The sequence below is a fragment of the Musca autumnalis genome, unplaced genomic scaffold (assembly GCF_047663935.1).
Source record: "Musca autumnalis isolate F117 unplaced genomic scaffold, ASM4766393v1 scaffold_2, whole genome shotgun sequence".
NCBI lineage: Eukaryota > Metazoa > Arthropoda > Insecta > Diptera > Muscidae > Musca > Musca autumnalis.
The window spans coordinates 186653412-186662927 of NW_027411755.1; the positions used below are offsets into that span (position 1 = coordinate 186653412).

The following is a 9516-nucleotide window of genomic DNA, read 5'->3' on the forward strand; positions in this document are numbered from 1 at the left end:
ACTTTTTTACTTGTTTAGAATAGATTAGGTAATTTAGGTATTTGGGGTATCCGTCGAGTCGAGATATTTTCGCACCTAAAATTGTGGACAAGGAAACTAATTCATCCATTTAAGTGAAGAATATTTGATGTAGGACTTGTTGCTTGTTTGGTATTTCAGTTGTCTCATACCTCTTTCCACATTTAATTTTTTTGAATTGGGGGTCCAGTAGAGTTGACATTGCTGTTTTTCGTCCTGATGTTTCATTGTCCTATTCGTATCAAAGTACGTACATACATGTTAGAAAATTCGTAATTTCTCTTGTATTAAGCACAAATTTAAACCGACTTACTTGTCAGTGGGTTTTCAGAACAAATTTTAGAGATAAAAGTTTAATTGAGTGATAGACAAAAAATGTTATCAAAAAAGCCAACTAAAACATCCTTACCAATTAATGAACAATAAAATGTTTGGCTCGTTGACATGATTCATATCTACATAAGAACACACTAACATTCTCTCAACTGCATCATGCCGGTCAGCACGTTAATGCTGATATGCTTGACAGCGTGTTATGATCCTATGATGCAATAATCTGGTAATGCTTACAAAAAAAACATTGTATTCGGAAATCTATGAGTGTATTTTCATGCATTCAATGAGTGTAATAATGTGGTGCATATGTATGCAGTGTGTACATGCATAAAACATATGACATACAACGACAACCCGAGAGGCAAGCAAAATAAAATGTTGAAAACACATATTAAATAAATTTATTAATAAATAAAACAGCAACAACAAATACATCCTTCCTCCTCAGTTGTTGTCATTAACATGATAATGAAACAGATTTTCACCAATGCCAATTAAACAACAGCGATAAACTCGCCTAGCGAGCGAATGAAAGAAAACTTTGACAATGACACTGTTGTTTTATTTTGTTGTTGCTGTTGTTAGCATTGCACTGTTTTCATTAAAGTTCATTTATTTATTGAATTGTAGAGTACAAATAAAAAAGAAATAATTTCACAAATAATTAAATATTACTCAACAAATAATTAATAGCAACAGATTGCTAGAGTTTTTATTTAAAAAAGATTGGATTTTAAGCAGGTAGAATAAATATTTGTTGGAATTTAATTTAATGAAATTGAAAAGACGCCGTGTGTGTAGTAGACTGGTTTTAACTCAAAGGGAAAAATCGATGTCGGATTGTTTGTTAAAAATTAAGATTGCCAAAGGGTGATTACCACAGACGTACGGACAATCATAGATCCACTCAGAATTGTACCCTGATCAAAAATATATATACTTTATAGGGTCGCAAATGATTATTTCATTGCGTTACATACGGAAAAACAAACATAATATACCCTCCATAAAAAAACAAAAGCATTCTATATTTAGCTAAATATGTGGTAAATCCTTCGCTGTCGAACGAATGAACGTTCCAAAATTTAGCATTCGTAATATTTTGTCCAAATTTAATTTAGATGGGGCATATTGATTCACACCTTTGGATACCTTCCCCACAAAAGTTCAAAAATTTTCGCAAAAATGATTTGCATGATAACTCCCGAAGAGATTCTTTACTTTACAAATCGTGATATTTCTACCAGCCATAGATCAGGATCGAACATGGACTAATGAAATATCAGTTCTGTGCAGTTTAATACTTCCTCTTCCGAATCGTTTTGATTGTTTTTACAACATATTGTGCTCAAGACCTCTATTACGAGGGTACATTTTTTTCAGAGGCAAATTCATACTTCCTGAGAAAATGACCTGGAAGCTATAAAAATATCTTACGGCCAAGATGTGTAGAGACTGGAGCGCACGACTACTTTTAATCTCGTAACATTTTGTCCAAACAGAATTTATTTTTATTAATGGCCCATATTGGAACACTCCTTAGGGACCCTCCTTACAAAAGTTTAACATGCTTGTTTAAGTTCAGTTTAAGGTCTGTTCGACGATCCTTTGAAATGTTTACCGAAGTACGCTTTGTTGTCGTACTTACAGCAATCGTGGCAATTCTATGCTCCCTTGACATAATAATCCAAATGCTCTAAATTATAGGGTGACCACCTGAAATAACTGGTGGATGCGATATCTATCGCAAGGAATGACTCCCAAAATAAGATTTACTTCCAAAATGGACTATGTCGGTCCATTCCTTTGCCGGCCAAGGACCACAAAATTCTGAAAGCCCCCTAAATACATAATTTTTGGGGAATAGGGTTTTGGTTGTGTAGCCGGTATTCTCCCTGTACATAGATGCAAGTTTCAACTGACATAGTCTGAGAGTATATCTCTGTCTCACTGATAATTTTTCTGATTTTTCTTCCAAACTTATTTCAAGCTCGGGGTGGGATATATGTTGATGATATAGTTTCATATCTATGGTTACCTCCCTCATAAAAGTTTAAAATCTTCACTTCATGCGCATTTTAAAGTCTGTTCGTGGTTCTGCATGAAACTTTCGGCGAAGAAGTCCTTGTGTTCTTGATTTCAACGATATAATTTGTTCCGTGGTGGAACGACACTTTTTGTTCGCTTTATTTTGGGATTGGTCGTGTTTGACTTGTTTTGAGTATGTATTATTAGATTGGATGATGTACTGACCAAATACAACACGAGGTTCGACTCCTTTGCGCAATATCGGATAAGTTCACTTGGTCCTCTCGTCGGTCCTAGTCTTCGCAGGAGACCAGGTTAAGTATTCTTTATCGAGATACCTCCTCCCCTAAATTCTGATGGAGACCTGGATTAGCACTCCCTTCCTTTCGAGGATATGGCTTCGTAGGAGACCTGGTGAAACACAAAGGAGGCAATACTAAGAGTTACGGATTCTACTTAGGTAAAAGAAACGAGAGATGTGCGGCCACCACTAAGGTTCTAGAGAGGATTTGGGATCTCCCGGATATGTTATCGGTACTAGTAGTGATTTCATTAAGCATTTCGGCAAGTTGAGTGAAATATTCTGGGTCAATCTTTTGTGATGGTGTTGTGTCTGTTCATATTTTATTCGTTTCGTTTAAAGGGGTGAATAGTCTTGCTGCAACAAGGTTGTGATCCTCGAGTCGATTTTACGTGCAGCACACGTGATAAGTGGTATTTTGTTGTTTTGACGTGGTGATGACCAAGTGGCCAATTTTTTGATAGCCTTAGCTGAAATTTTAACCGAACTAGCAGTAATTTGACATTTGAGGGTCTCATTGGGCTCGAAACTTCTTCATTAAAAATCATCAGCATATGTATATGTTTTGGTATAGCTTCCATATAACGGCTCCTCCCGATTTTTGCTAAAAATTTTAACCAAAGTTGCTGTAATTTGACATTTGAGGTTCTCAGTAGTACCTTCCGATTTTCAGTATTTTATTTTATGGAACTACCCGTAATTTGATATTTGAGGTTCCTTTCAGTTACAAAACATTTCCTTTCCTTTTTAGGTTTTCATTACAATTTCAAACCGAACTAGCTGTAATTTGACATTTGAGGTTCTCTGTGGTTACGAAATTTATCCACCAAAAATCGTAAACATACGTCCATGTTTTGATATATCCCCCATATAACGGTAGCTCCCGATTTGCGGTATTTTGAGGATTTCATCTAAATTTTTTTTTACAGAACTAGCTGTAATTTGACAGTTAAGGTTCTCAGTCGACACAAAACTTCTTAACTAAAAATCTACTACATAGGTCCATGTTTGGTATAGCCCCCATATAATTATACCTCCCGATTTTAGCTAAAAAAATGTAAGAAAACTTGCTGTAATTTGACATTTGAGGTTCTCAGTGGTACCTTCCGATTTTCGGTATTTTGAGGGTCTTGGCAAAATTGTTTTTACGAACTACCTGTAATTTGATATTTGAGATTCCTTTCAGTTACAAAACCTGTCCACCAAAAAGTGTCAAAATAGGTTCACACTTTGATAGAAAGGCACCACCTGGTTGAACACAGTAGATTAGATAATTTAAGCTTTTGTGGTATCCGTGGTCGAAAAAGTTTTACACCTAATTGTGAACGGGAGAGGAAACTAATTGGAGGGTATAAAATGTTTTTTTCATACAATTTATTTCGATATCTATTGGTTGTTAATTGACTTTTCAACAATCTAAAAGACAGTTTTGAGATCACGACATGATAAACATAATATCACAAAATATACCCACAATGAATTCTTTTCACAATTTCCTGAAAAAACACCACCTCAATCATATGTATTTTACAAATGTCATTTATTGGATATGATAGATCTTCAGTAAAATCACAATTTTCTCATTGCCGGCTTCAAGTAGCTTTTGTAATTTTCAAGAATGAAGCCCCGATGGCGAAACCTCCACACATGCTACCCCACATGAAACTTTATTATGAAACGTATTATTAATCTATTAAACGACTTCACCATGCTTTATAATTAATTTTCTGAGGTTATTGATTATGGTTTAATTATTACGTGTTTATGACGTTCGAAAGAAATGGAAAATGTTGGTTAATTAAATATAACACATTTACTCACATGCCCTTTAATTATGATACGTATTATACCTCATAATTCTTTTGTTAGGGTAATGCCAACACTTTCGGAGATTTGGGCTCCAAAATGTCATACAACTCTCGCAAGAGTTTAGTAGTATTTTTGGTTTATGTTTCAGCGCTTCAATTTTATGCTGTGATGTTCTTGTGATATTTTATATGTTATTGTTGTTTGCATCTGTAAGTGTTATACATTATGATGTCCATGATTTATCTTATGCACATATCCCACAAACGATTAAATTTACGCTGGAAACTTTGGAAACTTCTGTTGTTATCTATGAAAATGCTTTTTCCTTTTGCTTTCTGAAGGTATTTAGCTAACCCGATTGATTTTTTATACCTTCCACCATAGTATGGAGGGTATATTAAGTTTGTTTTTCCGTTTATAACGAATTGACATAATCATTTGCGACCCTATAAAGTCACGGTGCTCTTGAACCAACATTAAATGAAAGGAACTTACACCTGTGAAGTTTTTGTGGATTCTGAAACCACAATGTTCATAGATGAGTAAAATCAAAAAACAAAAAAAAAACTTCGGAGCGCTTTTTAAATAAATCGCGGCCAAAGTTCACATTTTTAGGGTTTTTTTTAGATTTTTACGATTTTGCTGGGAAACCGCAATCTCTATCAAAATGGAGCTAAAGAAAATGTTGTAACAGTGAAAATTCTCTACAAGATTGTCATGTATAATATTGTCATAGGTTTTACCATTTTTGAGATATAGAAGTTCAGATTGGTATAATTCACTGACTGTATCGTCTCATTTTAAAACAGTGTCATGACTGCAATTTTCCAACTTAAACTTATATATCTCAAAAATGATACAACCAAGGAAAAACTTACGAAAGCCAATCATGTAGAGAATTTTCACAGCTATAAGATTTTCTCCAGTCCCATTTCGACGAGACTTGCTGTTTTCAAGCAAAATCGTGAAAACCTAAAAAAACCTAAGAATGTGACCTGAACTTCTATATCTCAAAAATGGTAAAACACGGGAACAAATCATACGGGCAATCCTCTAGAGAATTTTTACAGCTAAAACATTTTTTAGCCCCATTTTGATAGGTCTTGCGGTTTCCAAGCAAAATCGCCAAAACCTAAAATAAACCTAAAAATGTGAACTTTGTCCGCTATTTATTTAAAAATCCCTCCAGCGATTTTTTTCTTGTTTTTGGATTTTTCTCATCTATGAACATTATTGTTTCAGAATCTGCAAAAACTTCCCAGGTGTAAGCTGGTTTCATTTAAAGTTAGTTAAGGTGCACCGTACATGACACTGTTTTATAAGGAGGCGCTACAGTCATTGCATTGTCCCAATTTGAACTTGTATATCTCAAAACCGGTAAAACCTACGAAAATATCATAAATGTCAGTTTTGTAGATAATTTTCACAGCTACAATATTTTCTCAAATCCCATTTCGATAGGACCTGCGGTTTCTAAGCAAAATCGTGAAAACCTTAAAACCCCTAAAAATATGAGATTTGATCGCGATTTATATAAAAAGTGCTCAAGCGATTTTTTTGTTTTTTTTTTTATTATTTTTTTCCATCTATGAACATTGTAGTTTCAGAATCCACAAAAACTTCCCAGGTGTAAGCTCCTTTCATTTAAAGTTGGTTCAAGAGCACCGTGAAGTATATATCGTCACCATAAATGCCCAAAGTCATATCTCCAAAAAAGTCAAAATTAGTTTTTTGATTGAATCTAATACATAAGACTAAAACATATGCTGAAATTTTGTTTGCAGTCAGGCCAAGGGCTATATCGGTCCATGTTTTGGTATATGGGTTCTTAGTGACCAAAAAACTAATATTTCTAAAGTTATGGACATAGGTCCATGTTTTTGTATAGCCCCCATAGGAACAATGCCCTCAAGTTTCTAGCCGGCAGCAACTGGGCATACAAAGAAACCTTGTTGACGACATATAACGCGATATGCCGGTCTGTGGTAAGCTATACCTGAATCCGTATAGCTTACCACAGACCGGTTCCATATATTATGTGATACGAATTGGGGAAAGATTCAAACTTGTCATAATGCCGCCCTGTGCCTCCTCATGTCTTCAGTGGACCATCTACATGAAGAGACAGAGATTCTTCCAGTATAGCAGCACAATGAGATGCTTTCGTTGCAGTACTTGCTCGGGTGTTACCGTGAGAGCCATCCCAATCACCATTTTGTGGGTAGGCCCGAAACACCCAGGCACATCAGTAAGAATATCCACGCTCTAGAGGAAGAGGTCCAACGATACAGGAGAGAATTCCTAGATAAAGAGGCATATCAAGCAGGTTTAAATAGGCCATGAACAAATATAGTGTGAATAAAGTCCTCGTAGTGTAGGGAGCGTCAGCTGCTACGACAAACGAGAGTAATCTTAGCTCAACTACGCTCGGGATATTGCAGTCGTTTAAATTCTGCCCAGCATGCGGCATGGGCCTGCACAACACACTGCACCTATTGAACTTCCATGTCAAATCTACTCATATAACTCTAGTGGATCTGTGGCTACATCCCATCAAAACAGTCACTTTCCTGGAACTGGAGTTAGACCCAGAGCCAGGTTGAGCAGAAGAACGAACACAGAAACATACAATAATAAACACAGTTACAACAACAACAACGAAATCGTCTACATACCCAGCAAACCAAATGTCTGATGTCCGACACGTCTGAACAATTTCGGAAGCAAGGTCGTTCAGATTTCGTTCCGATTTCTAAACGATTTTTCGGAGAGGAATTAGTTCAGATTTTATACCGATTTCGAAACGAATGTCGGAAAGAAATTTCTTTTCCGAATTTCCCAAGGATTTTCTTCAGATTTCGTTACGAAATCGATCCGATGTCGCTCCGACATTTCGTTCCGAAATTAGGTTAACCACTTCATACAACTTTCGTTAAGATATCGTTACGATTTCGGATCAGATATCGGACGTATCGTCCGAATTTTGTTCCGATGTCGGTACGATTGGTTTGCTCGGTAGGTCCATGTTTTCGTATAGCCCCCATATAACTATTTTCGATATTTTGTGAGTTTTAGCTAAAAATGTTTAAGCGTATTAGCTGTAATTTGAAATTTGAGGTTCGCAGGGATTGTGAAACTCCACAAAAAATCTTTAACTTTAATCCATGTTTTGGTGTAGCCCCTATATAACGGTACCTCCTGATTTTCGGTATTATGAGGGTTTTAGCTACATTGTTTGACGGATTTACCCGTAATTTGACATTTGAGATTTCCAGTGGTAATAAAACATTCTTATTAAAAATGTTCAATATAGTTGCACTTTCTGGTACCTCCCGATTTTCGGTATTTTGTGATTTTTAGCTGTATTTTTTTGATCGAACTTGCTGTAATTTGATAAAATTTCTCGACCAAAAGTTGTCAATATAGGACCATGTTTTGGTATAGCCCCCATATAACAGTACATCGCGATTTTCGGTATTTTGAGGATTTTAGCTACAATTGTTAACCAAACTAACTTTAATTTGACATTGGAGGTTCTCTGTGGTCACGCTACTTTTTCACCAAAAATTTTCAACATACGTCCATGTTTTGGAATATCTCCCATAAACTGACCTCCCGATTTTCGGTATTTTGAGAGTTTAAGCTACATTTTTGGACTGAACTACCTGTAGCCAGACATTTGAGATTCCCAGCATTCGCAAAAATTCTCCACCAAAACGTGTCAACGTGGGCCTACGTTTAGGTATAGCCCCCATATAACGGCATTTGCCTTTTTCGGTATTTAGAGGGTTTAAGCTAAATTTTTTGACAGATCTACCCGTAATCTGACATTTGAGTTTCCCCTTAGTCACGAAACTTCTCCATCAAAAATTGTTAGCATAGTTTAGTGTTTAGGTATAGCCCCCATATAACGGTACCTCAATATTTTCGGTATTTTAAAGGCCAGAACAGAATCAATCGTCGCTTGCTTTGCTTGATTTCCGCATTACAAATTATAAATGAATGCCAGAGCCTCCTAAAGGGGAATGCAGGCGGTTTTGCAAAGAGGCTCTGGCATTCCTTTATAATTTGATATTTGGGGAAGCAAGCAAAGCAAGCGACGATTGATTCTGTTCTGGTCTTAAGGGTTTTAGCTACATTTTCTCACTGAATTTTACATTTGAGGTTTCCGAAGTTACGAGATTTCTCCACCAAAAATTGTCGACATAGGTCCTTGTTTCTTTATAGCACCCATACAACGATATCTCCGGATTTTAGATAATTTCAGTATTTAAGTACATTTATTGAACGAATTACCTGTAATTTGACATATGAGCATTCCGGTGGTCACAAAACTTCTCCAAAAAAATTTTTCGACATAAGTTAATGGTTTGGTATGGCCCTACAAAACGGTAATGCCGATTTCAGGTTTTTTTTTAGTTTTTATCTTCATTTTCGTCCAAGAATGGATGTCCTTTGGCATTAAAAACTTTTGCATTTAAAATTGTGAACATTGCCCCACATCGTGGTATAGTCCCTCCCGATTTTACCTGACCGAAGTGAAGAAAAATCTTCACATATTATAGTGGAAATTAATTATTTCATAATAGCTCAGAAAATTTCATGTTGGAGGGTATAAAAAAGTTTGGCCCGGCCAAACTTTTAGCTTGCAAGGCGCGACTGACTACCCGCGGGTGTGCACCTTTAACATTATAACTAATTAAATATTTTCTTAAAATTAAAAATTTCTATAATTTAAATTTTCCTAATCAGTTTTAAATACCAAATTAAATGTTATATACACTTCCTTTAATTTAAAATTCCAGAGACTTCTCGTTCCTTCAAAAAATTCTGATTACACACATATGTATGTATGTACATACATACAAATAAAACGAAAAAATATGACATCTTGTTTTCTGTTTCTGTGGTTTTTGCGGATTCGCATTTATTTGCCCACCATATAGCCAATTAAATTCGATTGGAGTTGGAGTTACTTTTATGTTGGACACCAACAACAACTTTTCTCCATTTGTTCATTTTCA

At 35.6% G+C, this 9516-nt stretch overlaps 1 protein-coding gene across 1 annotated transcript in view; it reads left to right on the forward strand.

The window, feature by feature from the left end:
• Positions 1–9516, forward strand: part of LOC141395025 (uncharacterized) — a 106138-nt gene that overhangs the window by 22876 nt on the left and 73746 nt on the right. The gene's annotated exons all lie outside the window — the stretch shown is intronic.